The sequence below is a fragment of the Gossypium raimondii genome, chromosome 6, assembly GCF_025698545.1.
Source record: "Gossypium raimondii isolate GPD5lz chromosome 6, ASM2569854v1, whole genome shotgun sequence".
NCBI lineage: Eukaryota > Viridiplantae > Streptophyta > Magnoliopsida > Malvales > Malvaceae > Gossypium > Gossypium raimondii.
Genome location: NC_068570.1, coordinates 19,333,675 through 19,351,972, shown reverse-complemented (window position 1 = coordinate 19,351,972; position 18,298 = coordinate 19,333,675). Strand labels below are relative to the sequence as shown.

The window sequence follows — 18,298 nt, the reverse complement described above, 5'->3', positions numbered from 1 at the left end:
TGGGGTTAGATTCTTTGGGGGAAATTGAAGGACAAGAGAGGAATAGCGGTATTGTTGGGGAAATACTATGACAATGGCAATAGCCAATATGGGCATATGGCATCTAAGGTTGATTCTGAAGCAAGTTAAAAGGCATGAATGGTTTGAAAAATGGTAGGTTGTGAGTAAGGCAAAGTAATTGCATGGTGTAAGCAAACCACACTTTTTCTCCCTTTTGGGATCAATTATATATTTTTATTTAAATTTCATTAAAAATGAAACTACTAAAAATAGTTTGATAAACAAAATTATTAAGAAACTTTAAAATTCTTGGTCCTATCGTTACAAATTACCTCACAAAATTTTAACTTAAACAAACATCACTTAGGATTTCTTTCCTTTCTCTTGTTTTTTAAGATATGAGCATCTTACATTTTATTAATATTAACAAATTGAAAATAAAATTGCCTTGACAAAATTATTAAACCATATCGGGTTGTTCGAAACCTACAATCATGCTCAAATTTTATTTAATGGGAAAATTGTTGGATTTTATATAATTTATTGTAAAAAAATTAAATTAACTCATTAGATGTTATGTGATGGACTCGAAACTATCAAATATGTCTCCAATTTCCATCTGCATAACATTTATTTATAAATGGTAAGGAGTTCAAGAGTTGACCATATAACTTTTAATGTATATTAAGATCATTTGTGCATGAATGCTTTACTCGAATGGCCATAGATATGATTTAAGTGGAAAATTATTTTCATTTTGTACATAATAATTGCTTTGAATATGTGCATGGTGAGATACGACTTTTTAGATGTAGGTTTGAAATTAATACTAAGGACGGATGTGAATTTGTATTTACACCTTAATTAAAATATAAGGATGTGTCGATAGGGTTTTAGTTCGATTGATATCAATATTATTGTTAGTGTAGAAGGATGTGAGTTCGAGTACGTTGAAGCGCATGATCTTCCTATTTAAGAGGTGAGGAGGGATTATGAGTAGTTCTAAACATTGTATCAAAAAAAATATACAATACGAACCTATAATGATATTAATGTTCAAATATATATACCCAATGGATATAACGTAAATACAGAATCAATCATTTTATTCTATTGTACTATGAAATTAATAAATAGTCATAAAACATGTGAAATGCAACGGGAATTTATATTTTATTTTACTTTTTAAAAACATGTTTTTTAACTTTACATTTGTGTGAACACAAATATTTCTTAAAAACTTGTAATATAATATATATTAATTTTCACATTCTTGTAATAATTAATTGTATGTATTAATTAAAATATATTAAATTATTTTATAATAAAATTTATTTATATAAATTATACTACAACAAAACAAGTCTACTGCGACACCTTTTTTGACCTAAGACGACACAAAAAAGGTCGGCATAGGTTTCGCGACGCTTCTCCTGACAGTTCCAAAAAGGTTGTCTATAGTATAGTTGGCATAGGCTCCGCGACACTTTTGAAAAAGCGTTGGCATAAGTCAACATAAGTCGACCTTTATTGAAGGGTTGGAAAAGACCTAATCAAGGCCAACCTTTGAAAGTGGTTAGGATAGACCAGTCTAAGATAATCTTTTAAAAAAGTTGAGTAAACCTTGTCTAAGGCAACCTTTAAAAAAATTTAGGATAGATCTTATCTAAGGTAACCTTTAAAAAAGATTGGGATAGATTCGTCTAAGGTAACCTTAAAAAGGTTGGGATAGACCTTGTCTAAGGCAACCTTTAAAAAAAGTTGGGAGAGGCCAGTCTAAGGCAACCTTTTAAAAAAGTTGGGATAAACCTTGTCTAAGGCAACCTTCAAAAAAGGTTGGGATAGACATGCCTAAAGCAACCATAAAAGGGTTAGGATAGACCCTGTCTAAGGCAACTTTTAAAAAAAGTTGGGATTGACTCGTTTAAGACAACCTTAAAAATGTTGGGATAGACCCATTTAAAGCAACCGTAAAAAAGTTGGTATAGACCTTTTCCAAGGCAACTTAAAAAAAGTTAGGATAAACCCGTCTAAGGCAACCGTAAAAAGGTTAGGGTAAACCCGTCTAAGGTAAACTAAAAAAGGTTGGGATAGATTTTGTCTCATGTCCAATGTTTTTTTACGACGTTTTTCCCTTATTTTTAATAGCCTATTTTGGCGAAATATGAGCAAATTTGTATGTATTGGGTTTGGAAAAGTTTGAGACAATATTAATTGAACAGTTAATTAATATAAAATGATCATATAAATATAAAATTACAATTGAATAATGCAGTTCGTAATTTATATACAAAATCCTAATAGAAGTAGTCAACAAGTTGCGAACATGTTGTCTTGTTTCACGTGACATCAAAAAATTATACAAAATCCTAATAGAAGCAGTCAACACGTTGCAAACATGTTGTCAACCTATGTCCCATGACATCAAAAAATTATAGGACAACCGCATTCATCAACCACTATAACATATATATAATACATAATATGCAGCAAGCCTCATTCTTCATCATCCGAACTGAAGGCTTTATCATCAAACCCGCTACTCTGAAATTCAACTGCAAAAATAACAATGTACATTTTCTATTTATACGAGTTAGATGAGAAACAACATGAACACGTAGGAAGAATATTTTAGTATTAACCAAAGAACCATAAATTAAAGCTAAATAAAGAATTTTCATCAGTACATCCACTAATTATTAGTCGAGCAAACAATGAAGACATCAAATAAGAACCTAGCATTCGGTTACAACAATCAATGTCTATTAAACCATTAACAAACTTATTGACAATCTAGTTATAAAATAGTCACCTTACCATGCTTACTATGAAAAGCCTTGTACTTATTTGACATTCCCTTTGCCATACACTCGTTGAAGAGAGCCCTATGCTTCTTCTCACATGTTTAGCACTCACCTCTTCAATCAATGTACTGATGGCTGATGTAGATTGGCTTCCTCGAGTGACTGAACCATAGCTAAACAACTTGGATTTGGTCATCCCACGTCCATATCCCAACATTTTTCCATCCTTGTCAGGATCGAACACTTGTGTATACACCTCGTTTTCTAATGCAATATTATCTTAAGGCGCGAAAGAACTCTCAGGTGTTGGCATAGAATCTTTAACTGTAACACCCCTAACCCGTATCCAACGCCAGAATAAGGTTACGGAGCATTACCGTACAAACAAAACAGTAAATCATTCAATTCATACATCAATGCAAACATAATATAATTACATTCAATTACATTCATAAAGTCCCTTAATCAAGCCCTCGAGGCCCTAAAAATACTATTGAAACAATTCAAGACTAAATCAGAAACATTTGGAAATTTTAAGAAAAAATTAAAAAATTTGGACTGTAAGGGTCATACGGCCATGTGGCCAGGTACGGCTGAGGCACACGTCCGTGTCTCAAGCTATGTAACTTTCGAAATAAGGACACACGGCCTTGTCCCAACCTGTGTCCTCATCCATGTAACTCTCTGAGTTGGGTCACACGACCAAGCCACACGCCCGTGTACTAAGCCATGTAACACTCAAATTAGCCTCATACGCCCGTATGTCAGGCCGTGTATTAGGCCGTGTAACTCCCTGACTTGTAAGCCTTAAACCTACAGGGGACACGCGGCCGTGTCACATGGCTGTGTGTCACATACAACTGAGACACACGCCCGTGTCTTAGGCTGTGTGGACCTAAAATGAACCTTAAACTATAAGTTTACCCTTTCAAGCTTACTTGGGTCCTAAGTAAACCATTTACCAACCAAAACACCTATTCAAAGTGACATTAATCAAGCCAAAAACATACCAAATCAACCTATTAAGTGCCTAATCAATGTATCCTCATTGGTACCACAAGTATATACAATTTTATATCAAAATAAATCTTCAAACACAACTTATCACTTACTCAAACCTAACATCTAATTCAATATCATCTCAAACATACCATATCTTAGCTATACTATAATCAATCCATCACATGCTAATTTGGTCATTCTAACATACATCACATAGCCACTTTAACACAAATTATTACGACATCAAAATTACCAAAAAGGGTATCAACCAAAACAACTTATACAGCCAAGTTCATACTTAACTATTTACATATCCAAAACATTAGTATCAATATTCAAACCTATTACATGCCATATAATTTGGAATAAACGTTCCAAAAACTACTGAGTTATGCTAAATAGTGTGACTTAAGTGCCAATCCTATCGTCCGACCTTTCGAGTATCTACAAAAATATTAAATAACACAAGTAAGCTCAATGAAGCTTAGTAAGTTCAACATATCAAAACGATAAATCTTACTGGAATAAATACAACAATTCAAATAATATTAGTTCAACCATGAAGGTTCCTTGTCTTCCGTAATCTCAACCGATAAATCACATACATTCAATTTAATATTCAAATATATAGCAAATCCATCAAATTCATTAAACAAATTACCTTACCAATATTTTCAATTCAAAGAACAAATTGCGAATAGAAGCACATCGTCAGTCCAACCATAACACGCCAAATGCTCATACGAGCCAATCCTTCCAAAAAACATAAAATGCTCACAAGAGCTAGTCCAACCGAAACACGCTAATGCTTATAAGAGCTAGTCCAACCGAAACACGTCAGTGCTTATAAGAGCTAGTCCAATCGAAACACGCCAAATAGAGAGTATAACACAAGAGTTCGCAACAAATGTTGAACCTCGGTTTACTCGAGAAATAAATATATACATCTCTCCAAAGTCATCTTCACACCAATCCCCCACAGCACACCATATCACGACTGTACTCTATCCCGCGTTCAATCCAATCCGAATATCAAATTCAATAACAAATGTCAAATAATCATTCATTATCAACAATTGAATATATATATTGTATCATGTTGTACTATTCAACAAATCATATAGATGTTAAATTTTAAACTGTATAAACTTACTTGGACAGAATTGTAGTAGTTGCAAAAGTTTAGGGACTATTCCGTTATTTTTCCTTTTCCACGAACATCTACGGGATCTTGATCTATAATGTAAAATTTCTCAATTATCAACTTACATTTCACATTTCAATCCATTTTACAATTAATACCTTTTTATTTTTTGAATTTACACAATTACCCAAACTTTTATAATTTTTATAATTTAGTCCTTAAATAGAAATTCATCAAATTAACCATTTTTTCAAATAAAATTCTATCCAAACATACTAGGCCGTTAAAAAGTCTCTAATTAACATTAAATTCAAGATTCATCAATGGCAACTTCAAAAAAATTTAACAGGATAAAAAAACAAAAGTAGAGACTAGTTAGACCTAGTTGCAACGATCTTAAAAACATAAAAATTACAATAAATGAAATTAAAATGGACTTACATGCAAGGTTCCTATGCTAGCCGAATATGAAGCTTCAAAAATGGTGAAATCCTTTTAGGTTTTTCGGTTGAACATCAAAAAGATGAGGACAATTTTGGTTTTGTTATATTAAACTTTAATTAATTTACTAAATTACATAATCACCCTTAATTAAAACCTTATAAAACCACAATTCAAAAGCATATTATGGTCCATTAATATCCAAATGGACTAATTATTATTTAAGTCCCTTTTCATTTCATATTTAAGATATCAAATCAATGGAAATTCAAGATTTACTAAAATTTTCACCTTTTTCAATTTAGTCTTTTTTTCCTAAATTAACTATCTAAACGTTAAAATTTCTTAACCAAATTTTAATATGACTCTAATGACTCTATAAATATTCTAAAAATAATATTTATGAGTCGATACAATGGAATTTTGTGGTCCCGAACCACTGTTCCGCCACCACTGAAAATCGAGTTATTACATTAACCCTCTTGCATGCTTCATCCTATAGTTCTCTTTCATTAGAAAAATCTATTTTGAAAAAATAAAACTAATGTCAAAATAAATTAAAATAAATAATACCCATTTGTTTCTTACATAAACTTGTTCTACTGCCTCACTGCTCAATTTGTCACTCCTATCTTTTCGAAAATGTTGAAATCTAAATTGCTCCAAACGCAAAGGTTCATGGCATTCCTTATTAGCCTATTATACAACAAAACAATAGTTGTTAAAAATATTCACCAATGAGCGCAGAACAATTAATATAAGTTACATATTGATTAATATGTAATACTTACAAATTGTGCATTGAGGGCCGCATATCCTATGTTACCAGCGGTGTGTGCATAGCGCACCTTTTTTCGGGATTCTTTCGCCTTTTATGATTGTGCCTATTGTTTAAATTAATGAGAAAAAAATGCAAGTAATAGGAAAGCTAAGTTTATTGTGCCTTATTCAACAAATCACACATATATGCACCCCGTACTTTAATCATACCGTAAGTGGAAACAGAAAAAGTGGAACATTTAGTCTAATAAAAGTGCATACCACAGCTTGTGGTGTTCCCCATCGCTCCACCAGCCACTTCCATTTATCATCATGCACACCAGGAGGATTGTTTTCATATAATTCTTCAACCGGTCGACCTTCTTGGACCATCCCTTTGTATTATCTAGTCTTCGAAGTCGATTTAAACTCCTTCCGAAGTTTTGCAACATGTGAGAAGATGTCGGAGTTCTCCACCTTACCTTGGAGATCAAACTTTTCCTGCACATATAACAAATTAATGTAACAAGTATTCATTACATACAATTTCAAATAATGCAAAATTATTGCTATACATTAAATTAGAAAATGATTATGTACTACATACATGAACGATTTTCAATATGTTTTCCAACACATATTTGGAAAGATGTTTCCAATGTTTTGTATTCAAAGGACAGATAGAACGAGTCCTTGCAATTGTACCGAGAAATATAGCCAATTTGGACGTTTCCTTCCCAATAGGTTGGCCATATTGGTTGGCATCTACTACTATACAAGTTCCAGGTTGAAGATTCCATATATCTTTCATGCTTGTAGGCCCTCGCTTTCTCTTAGTACCTTTAGTAGCCTCTGTCAAAAGCAACAATTATAGTTTAGATATGAAAATGGAACAAAAAAAAATTATGTATCAATGTGAAAAAATAAATACGATGCAGGAGCAAATTGTGAATATGGTAAAATAAAAAAAACGTACCAATATTAATTATATAAAAGCATAATAAAATATGAATATAGATATTATACCGATTGCCTTGGGTGAATAGTGAGAAGTGAAATCCCATTTTCCAATATAAGATAGGGGATACACAGTATGACTTTGTATCTAGCAAAGCAGTTTATAGATAAAAAAAAAGGTTCATGTTGGTGACAAAACAAGATATTTGTGCATTAAGGTGTTGTTTCCAACATTTTGTATCTCAAGCGTAAACCAGTTTTTTATTCTTTAAATAAACCACACATTCCCACAGTTCATCTCTGTTCTCTTTCTTAGCATATAGTAACAGTTATGGAATCATTAGCAATTTGTAATTGATCAGCTTCATATTTGTTACTATTATTTCTTTGCTTGTAAAAATTTATATACTTAAATGAAATTAATGCCCCACTTTCTTCTTTGGCAAAAAACCAAAAAAAAATTTAGTCCCGGTTCAATATACTTATCTCACATAAATTTTAGAGGTTTGTGATTTTATACTCAATTGTTATCAGTACTTTTTTTTGCAATTATTAAACTCTGTCGTTTTTGTTTCATATTGAATTTACAAAAGTTTATAATTTATAATTTGTATCCAACAACTTTTAATTGTATATCAATCAATGGAGGGTTTGGATGGTTCAAACTATGATTCAGCGGACGATAAATGAAGTATAGGTTAGGGATTATGGCAGAAGTTTGATATAGTGTCCTACTGTGTAATGGTCAAATATCCTAACCAGAATGAGTTCAATATCCTGTAATTAAAAAGACTGATCTCATGGACAAGTGTATATATGGGAAGACTTAATGGATGAATTATAATAAGCCTCCTACATGTTTCATCCTCTGCGCATTTTCCGACCTGCATGGTACTACTCATGTGTTATACTAATGAAAATCAATGTCCATTCTTTTGATAAGATTTCCTATGGGATTATGAATAGGATTGCATGAGAAAAATAAACAAATAAGGTCTAAACTTTCTTTTTTGATAATTAGAGGCTTAAATAGCTATGTCTATTAACGTAGAAAATCGACCTCCTAGTAATGAGGAAAACGGTCTTCATATAGTAAACTAAGCCTAAGAGGGAAAAAAGGGTGTTAATTATTTAAATGTTGACATATCTTGTGTCAATTTAAACATTAACTTTTTCATCTATTTAGGTATGATTTGACCAAAAAAAACACAAATTTAATAGTTAAAAAGATGAAAATTTAAAAGATGACTAAATTGGGAGAAAAAGGATGTTGACTATTTTGCAAATAATGACATAGATCAATTATAAGCCAAAGAGTAAAAAATTCCCAAGAGTCCTCTATTTAAGAACTGAATATTTGTCTTCTAATTTCTAGGTGAAACTAAAACCTATCATATCACAACAATAAATAAAGACTGCAGATGCCAAAATCTATATACATCAAGAAAAAACTTGAACATATGTTGCATAAAAGTTGAAAACAGTCAAAAAACTAGTTGAAGACCTAACCTTATAGCATAAACCAAAATCTATCTCCCATTCAAGCAGGAATTGTTATAAACCCTTATATGCTAACAAGAATCTATCAAGAAACTTAATTGGAAAAAGTGAGAAGGGGCATTTGTAGAATGTAATAAATGAGTCTAAAACCAAATAAAGAATAAGTGAGAAGGTAATGGAAGTACCAGACGGGGTTGCGGGTACTTCTTCCGCTGTTTGAGTTGGAGTTTATTCTCTCGTACTTTGACTATCGGTAGCAGCACTTCCTAAGGTGTTCGAACCCGTGGAAGAACCCCTTGAAGAAAATCGTACACCTTTTAATTTTCGCGCTTTGTCGATTATTTTCCTAGAAAAATTGAGCGGTAATAGATGACAGTTAACGATGAAGGACCCTGTAGAGCACCAAAAAGGCCATGGGAGGAGGAAAAGAACATGAGATTTGAACCAGAAAAAATATGAATTTTCAACTTCCGTTTATGATTTGTCGCCGAGAAACTTAAAGCCTATGGTAAAGTTGGCTTATTTATTTGCTTACCTTTTATTTAGGCTTTTAGGGTTGGGCCGACAAGTTTATAGTCAAAAGAAGAGAGGACGTCCATTCCATTGCAAGGCTGAATTATAGCCAAGATTATTCAAAGTGATAAAAAAATTAAAATAGTTTCTGTTAATTCAAAATTTTAAAAATCAATATATATAATGTGACACTATTAATGATTAATGTGAAATTTTATTAATGATTCATTATATTTTAATTCATATTTATCCGTTACTTTTTTAAAAAATTGTATTTTTAAATTAAAAGTAAATTTACAATTACACTTGAGTTAGTTATGTTATTTTACTATTTAATTGAATTTTGCTATGCAATTTTAATTTAATTTAAATAATTTAGAACAAGATCTAATATTTTTATATTTTATTTTAATAGTTATTAGCAATAATAAGTTAACTGATGTAGTATCAAAATTAATAAAAAATGTTATTTTATAAAGAGATAAACTTATTTTTCTTTTAAATATATTTTAACTTTTCAAGTCTTTATTCATTAAATAAAATATTTAAGTTAATTTATTAAAATAATTTTTGGTACAACTCTCATGTGCAATTCCTGAGATGTGTATATCATTAATGTTGAGTGACAAGTTTATCAAAAATACCAATTAAGTTCAATCATTAATGTTGAGTCACAAGTTTCAATATTAAACTATTAACACAAAAAAAACCAAGCATAGTAATTTTCCAAATCTTGTGAATTAGCAGAGGTTTCTAATTTTGAAATCTTTTTGGCAAGTGAGTGGCAATGGTAGACCACCAGAAGAAAAAAAAAGACAAGTAAAAACATAATAGAGATAGTAACATTTACACAAAACCCTAGAATTTTCTCAATCTACCACTTATCTAAAGAGGAAAAAAATTTATAAAGTATACAAAAAATGTTAAAAAAACTGATTTGTTGGTGACCTCCCCATATTGGGTATAGTGGTGTATAGTGAAAAACTGAAGCAGCAAAGGAACAAGGAAGTTGAGTTCACTCTTTATATAACACTTTGAAAATTATAACTTTAGTTAAATACAATTATAAATAAAGAGATGTTGAAACTAAAATTATTAAGTTACAATATGGTGATCACACAATGAATATTCATCATCTTCTATAGGGGTTTCAACGCCTAGATTGTACAAATCTCTTGGCTTTACTCCAATAACATGGAGCCATCCTTCACTCTTTCCATCCTTGACATAAAATACTTGTTTCACTTAAGAAGCCAGTATGTAATCACGATTCCCTGTATGGATAAGCTCAGAAAATTTCACCATAATAAAACCATTTGCATCATTCTTCATACTCGTAGGAGATGTAATATTCACCCAATCACGTCTAAGCATGATAACCCAAAACCTTTCATAATAGTTTAGCTTGATAATTTCAATGCAATTTCCATAATAGTTTCTCCCGACAACAAAAACCATCACGCCACTATTTTGAGTCTTACAATGTTGCTCACGTTTTTTAGTATGGACACTAAAACCATTAATTATAAGCCCATCATATGTGGAAACCACCTTATGTGGTCCTCGAGCAAGAGCAATTACATCAATATCAACTTGTTCAGCTTCTATATTTGGAATCTGACCATATAGTAGGAAATCAATTAGCTCTTGTTCTATGAACAAATTTCTACAATGTGCCCTCATTATATAAATAATATGATAAATTATTTTAACAGTGACAATTTACCTGGTTCACAAGCCATTTCGGGAACTTTTCAACCAACCATTTGTCCTCTGTGTGTAACACCTCTAACCCGTATCTATTGCTGGAACAAGGTTACGGAGCATTATCAGAGTTTACTGAACAAATAGACAAAAATTTTAAACATTTCACATCATATAATATTCGTATAATAAACTAATCGAAATCAAACATATTGTCCCTTATATGAGCCATCGAGACCCAAAATACGCATTAGAAACAAGTAGGAACTAAATCGGATGCTTAAATTTTTTTCGAAAAACACTAAAATTTTTCAAGCTACAGGGGTCACACGGCCGTATGGTCAAGCCGTGTGGGCATCCAAAATAGGGACACACGACCCTGTCCCAGCCCGTGTTCATACCCGTGTAACTCTCTGACTTGGGCCACACGGTCAAGCCATATGCCTGTATGCTAGGCCATGTGAGCATATTGACTTGCGCAATTTAAAAGATACAGGGGACACTCGGACGTATCACCTGGCCGTGTGTCACACACGGCTGAGACACACACACATGTCTCTGCCCGTGTGGACGAAAATAGGTCATTTTCCAAGCCACATTTCTCACTCAATTTGATACCAACCTAAACACAACAATTTTCACATCAACAAGTCATAACAAGGCATTCAAACAAGCCAAAATCAAATCTTAAACATGAAATATCACCACATACAACCAATATGCCCTTAGGCACCTCAATTGACAATTTAAAGACATGTCCACAAGTATCTCATTTTACCTAAAAGACCAAATTCATGTATACATATTCAAACCACATTTTAATTTCTTTCATTCTACCATATCAAACACATAACAAATATGATAAAGCCACTTATATACACATCAAAATATATCAAACACAAGCCATTCAAATGGCTAGTCTCAACAAAACATTTATATATCAACGTTGGCCAAAATAACCTATACATGCCATTATATCCGAGATTAATTCAATGAAAATACCAAAAGGACTGATGGATAGTGTGAAATAACTTCGACCAGCTTCTAACCCGTACGAGCTTCCGAATTACTATAAAACATGGAAATAACACAAAGTAAGAATTTAAGCTTAGTAAGTTCGTATAACATAGAATTTAGCTTACCATATATCCATAAAATAGGTAAGTAAACATAGCATATATCAACCAATTTGATCAAAAGCCTACACACAATATCACCAACATATTAGCCATGAAAATCACACATAAGATTCAACACACATGGTTGAATTCATCAAATAATCACAATTCATGTTTTTCATATAAATTCCAATAAGAGTTCATATCGAACTCATATAATCTCGTAAGAGAACTGTGTCTGTTAAACCATTTAGAATATCATTGAATACATGGGTAGTACACACGAAGTGTACTTAACTGTAATCCGTCAATTCATATACATGTATGCTCATACGAGCTATAAACAGTAAGCTCTTCCTAGCTGAATAGCAAGAAGCTCATGCGAGCTGAATAATGGGAAGCTCATGCAAGTTGAATAATGGGAAGCTCATGCGAGCTGAAATCGGTGACCCTAATGACATGTCATTTGTATCCTACGGATTCTTAAGGTTTAAATGGGGCTCGGTAATTATCGAATATACAACCAGTGTTTATTCAAGGTAATTGTACAATTCACAAAACAATAATTCAACTTAACACATATAAATGTACAATTTAATTACATGAACTTACCTCAACGAGTTTAGTAGATACGAAGGTGACTAATCCGATATTTTTCCTTTGCCTCGATCTAACTCCGTACTAGGTCTAACCGAATCTATATAAATAAATTTAACTCAATTCAATATAATTCACATTCAATTTAGTCCAACACACTTTTTGGAAAAATTACTATTTTACCCCTATACTTTTAATTCATTGCAATTTAGTCCCTAGGCTCGAAAAATGAAATTCGTACAATTTAATCCTTACTCAAGCCTAGTAAATTTTTATACATATTAATAGCAGCTCACATAATTCATAATTTCACAATTTTTACCATAAATTTATTATCTTTTTCAATTTAATCCCTAATTGATATTTTCATCAAAATTCTCTTTACAAAAGTTGTTTATCTAACAACAACCATTCATTTTCTATTATTAAACTTCAAAATTCAATCATATTCATCAATGGCAAAACCCTAATACTTTAACAGTTCTAAAAATTAATCCTCGAGCTAGCTAGATTAAGCTACTATGATCTCGGAAACATAGAAATCATTAAAAACGGGACAAAAATACATACCTAATTGAGCAAAATAAGCTTGCTAATATTTCAAGCTTCCATGGCTAGCTTTTCTCTCTTTTTTTTTGGTGGTAGATGATATTTATTTTATTTTATTTTATTAATTTATTAAAATTTTAATCACAAATTTCCAAAATTAACCTTAATATGTCATGAAATTTCCAATGATGACTATTCATGCTTAACCATTAAGCACTTTAATGACCTATTTACTATATAAGGACCTCAAATTTAAAATCCTATAGCTATTTAATACTTTTAGCCATGAGAACTCAACTTTTGCACTTAATGTAATTTAGTCCTTTTTATCAAATTAGGCATGTAAATGGTAAAACTTCTTAACGAAATTTTTATACGGTATCTCTATCATACTGTAAATGATATAATAATAATAAATTTTTCTAAATTTGGATTTGTGGTCCCAAAACCACTATTCTGATTTCACTGAAAATAGGCTATTACATTGTGTGTTTACTAATTTGAATGCCATCATAAGCAGCTCGTTGAAACTCCAAAAATTCCCTATAATATATTCAGTATTTTACGAAAATGTTGTCAAAATGCATACAAATTAAGAAATATTACTTTATTTGTCTATTGGTTAAGAAAAAGAAACGAATGACAAGATTTTCCTCAGAAACTCATTGACGGTATGGTGATAACTTATCTCTATGCAATAAAACGTAACGGTTTGCTTATGCAAGAGATCGCATGTCCAATATCTTCGTGTTTATAATACCAATTGGACGTCCTCCAGAAGAGAAAATGTATCGTTTTTTAATATTCCCATCATTCCTGAGAGGACGGGAAAATATAGTCTCCACATTAAAAAAATAACGGGAGAAAAATATAAGACATTCTAAAACTATGTACCTTTTGAGGTAAGCTCTATTTCGCACCGAAACTTTCAATATCATAAGATACTTGCATCACATACATATATTTTTACATACTTATTATATACTATATTAAAATAATAAAAATAAAATATTGTGAAATATTATTGATATATTTCATATACCTTTTGATCGGGTACATTCACCTGTATTGAACAGGTCCACCAAGCTTAGCCTCCATCGGCAAATGAATAATCAAATAAATCATAATTGTGAAGAAACTTGGAGGAAATATTTTCTCCATCTTAGAAAGTGTTAACACGACTTGTATTTGAAGTTGATCAACTTCTTGTTGATCAAGACTTTTTACAAATAATCTCTTGAAGAAATCTGATAGATTTGTAATAACACTTAGCACATTCTTTTCTACAACTCCTCTTAAACATATAGGAAGCAAATCTTGCATGAGAATGTAACCGTCATGATTTTTGAGGTTACTCAACTTGTGCTATTTCAAATTCACGCATCGAGATATGTTTGATGCATAACCATCGGGTACTTTCAGGTTCTTCACAATGGAAAGAAAAATATCCCTTTCCTTTGATGTAAGAGTGTAACATGCTTGCAGTAGGTACTCTTTCCCATTTCTTATTTTTGGATGAAGATAAATTCGAATGCCAATATCATGTAGGTCCTTGCGTGCCTTGATGTTATCTTTATCACCACGTGAAAGATTAAAAAAGGTGCCAATGACATTGTCACGTGCATTCTTCTCGATGTGCATGACATCCAAGTTATGTCGAAGCAGATTGTAACGTCAATAAGGCAAGTAGAAAAATATGCTCCTCTTCTTCCATAAAGTTTCATCTTGATTTATGATATTTGCTTCATCTCTCTTTACCACAAATTCTTCAAAGTCGTTTAAAAAATCACACCCCTCGTCTACATCGAGTTCTATCGATCCTTCATCTAGTTTTTCTCTATCCATCTTTCAGGCTTTTCCATAAATGAAATTGATACCTTCAACTTCCCCTAAGATATCTTCCTCGGAACGTGGTATAGAAGCTACCCCACACTCTATAGTGCCATCGAATTCATGACTCTATTTTCGAAATAGGTGTTCAGCTGATAACCATCAACGATAACCCATATAACAAAACTTTTGACTATATCGTAGCCATCGAGATTGAGTTTTTTCAGCACATACTAGGCAAGCAACCCGACCTTTTATACTCCACCCTGAAAGATTAGCATAAGTTGGGAAATCATTGATTGTCCAAAGAAGACAAACCTGTAAAGTGAAAGATTCAAAAGCTGATGAATCAAAAGCATCAACTCCTGTCCATAATTGCTTCAACTCATTAATTAAAGGCTGCATGTAGATATCAATGTCGTTGCCGAGTCTTTTCTCACCAGGGATAACTATTGATAGTCTTATCGATGATTGTTTCATGCATGCCCAAGGAATCAAATTATAAGGAATAAGAAGTACAGGCCATGTACTATAACTTGTACTCATTGTTCGGAATGGATTGAATCCATTGCTAGCCAAACCTAGCCTAACATTTCAAGGATCATATGCAAAATTAGGAAACCTCTTATCAAACGCATCCCAAGTAGAATCATTGGCTGGATGTCTCAATATACCATATTTGGTTCGTCCTTCTTTTGCCATCTCATGGATTGTGATGTCTTGGAGGATTGAAACAATTAAGGGAAAGTACCGTAATACCTTGGAAGGCTTAGGACGGTGACAACTACCATCAACTTGTTCATCTGCATCCAATTCATCAGAAGATTGCCACCTTGAGCTTTTACAAACATCACAACTGACATTTTTGCTAGCATTGCCTCAGTATAACATACAATCATTTGGGCATGCTTCAATCTTCACATACCCAAGATTTAGTGCAGAAATCTTTTTCTTCACTTCATAGTATGTAGTCGTGATTATGTTTCCATCTAAAAATGCCTCATTTAAAACTCTAATAAGCATGTCAAAGATTTTGCCGACCATTCGAAAAGTACTTTGAAGTGGTAAAGTCGAAGTAGGAATGAGATGCATGAGAACTTGACACAACCGGGATAGAGCGGAATATCACAATCATCTAAAAGAGTAGTTGCTCTTTCCGTAGTCCTTTTGGCCTCGTTAGCATCATACTCCAGACCATTATTTTGAAACTCGCTTGAAACTTCATTAAAACTCTCATTAAGAGTTGGGATGTTGATACCTAGTGCATCCGTTATGAGATTTCTTAAATCGGCTTCGTTGTCTATCTGTGTAATACAAAATGAATTTTAAAGAAAACAGCCTAACAAACTTAAAACAGACTTTAAAGAAACAACAAAATAAATCTAAAACATAAAGGAAAATAAAGCAGAGTTATGTAAAGATGAATCGACCCCCTCTGAAGCTCAAGAATCCAAAACTAATCACCAACCTAAATAGAATGTATCTTCTTCCTCCTCCCTCTAATAACAATATATCTTCGTTGATTCTCTTTTCGTTTTGTTTGATGTGATAGAATCAGATTCCCATATCACTCAAATCCTCTAGCGTCAATATACCTAGATTAGCTTCCACCTAGCATGGCTCATCTATTTTTCTTTGCCTCTGCCTCCACCTCCCTCGGCGCTTCTTCTACCCAAAATCTAGGTAATGCAAGCCTTTTTCCTTCCTCGGCTAACACGTGCGTTGTTTCATTCACCTGTCTATGTACATTTCTAAACTCAAATGAGATAGATATCTTGACATCTCTTCCTCAAGAGAGTTTATCTTTTTGATAATCGTCAGCGCATCCCCCTCCACCATAATCTCTCAAAACCCAAGCTCCTCCATAAAGATTAGGGCTCGCAAACAAGCCATTGCTTCTTCCGTTGTTGAGTTTGCAACGTGCTCAAATGGGTAAGTGCATGTTGCCATCACAAATCCCTTATTGTTTCTAACTAGAATTCCAGTTGTTGCACTTTTTGTACCTTGATAAAATGTGGCATCAAAGTTTGCTTTCATGACATCTCCTGACGGCGGTTCCCATGTGTAAAAATTCGGTCCCTAACAGACTGGTCTTACCATATCCAAATTATCCAGTTCTTCCATATAGGCTCTAATAAATACTAGTACCCCGTACACATTTTGATGAACTCCTTCATGATAGATATTGTTGCGACCATGCCATAATGCCCAAAAAGTAATCACCCACAATTTACATGTATCCTGATTTCTATGAATAAACTCTTTAGCTAACCATATTTTCCAATCACCTTCTCTGTTGGAGGATAAGAACAACACATTCAACTTTTGCAAGATTTGACACGTGAAAGGGCACTCACTAAACACATGTTGTACCGATTCTTCAGCCTCTCGACAAACAAGACGACAACTCACCATAAATTGCAATTATTTTATATTAATAAATATAACTCACATGGAAAATAATTGTTCAAAAATGGAAATTAAATAAGATAAATTCCTTTTCCTAAGTAATATAAAAATTATAAGGATTAACATAGTTAACAATATTATCATATTTCTAAAATTAAAATATTTTAAATTATGGGGACTAAATGAGAAAATTAAAAAGACAAAAGCCCTTTATAAAATAAATTAAAAACATTGACAGGTTTTGTTGAAAATAACCCATCCGCATTTCCCATATATAAAAGGCATTTTCTTTCCTTTATTTTCATGTATAACGGGGTAGATGGAAATAAAAATAAAACACCGGAGTTCCATTTTTTTCCTTGCTTCATTTTGTTATCTTTTAGGTTGACTTTAAATTTGATGCGGGGAAATTCAAATGTTTTCAATTTTCAATACTAGAAATATCAGTAATTATGTAGTTTTTAATATCAAAATGCTTATATTTTTTAAGAGAAAAAGTCAAAATACGATGTTTCGAGGTATCGGTACACAATTTCTGGTGTAGCAAAAATCCATTTTTTTTACAAAAAAATTTAATTATTTTTCTTTTATAACTTGATGTCATTTTAGGTTTGATGAGTTATTTTCAACTTTAACGGTTAGGCTTCCAAAGTCGGTAATGCCGTTTAAATATATTGTTAAAATATAAATATTATAATAGCAGCAAATTCTACTTTTATATGGTTTCTAACTTAATTTTAACTATTAATTAGTGAAGGTAGGTTACTAATTAAATTTAAATATTGTGACCGCTAAATAATTTATTATAATTTGTATTTTTAAATATCTATTTCAATTTTAATGGTGTATGTTACTTTTAAAAAATAATGATGAACTTAAAAAGAAAAAAAAACCTTTTTCAAATAATTTTAAAATTTACAGTGAGTTATTATGTCAAAATATAAGTTGAATTATTTCATATAAGCAAACTA

At 32.1% G+C, this 18,298-nt stretch overlaps 1 long non-coding RNA gene across 5 annotated transcripts; it reads right to left on the bottom strand.

The window, feature by feature from the left end:
• Positions 1 to 2,210: 2,210 nt before the first annotated feature.
• LOC105774372 (uncharacterized) lies at positions 2,211 to 9,145 on the bottom strand. Of its 5 annotated transcripts, none has more exons than XR_008196908.1 (7): positions 8,793 to 9,145; positions 6,758 to 7,002; positions 6,433 to 6,651; positions 6,183 to 6,275; positions 5,980 to 6,087; positions 2,818 to 5,042; positions 2,211 to 2,555 (listed from the first exon to the last, which is right to left on the bottom strand). It is a non-coding gene; the product is annotated as an uncharacterized LOC105774372 (long non-coding RNA). The 5 variants fall into 5 exon arrangements; XR_008196911.1 differs by having other exon boundaries at positions 2,211 to 4,250; positions 4,468 to 5,042; positions 8,793 to 9,140; XR_008196910.1 differs by having other exon boundaries at positions 2,211 to 4,250; positions 4,473 to 5,042; positions 8,793 to 9,140.
• Positions 9,146 to 18,298: the final 9,153 nt, after the last annotated feature.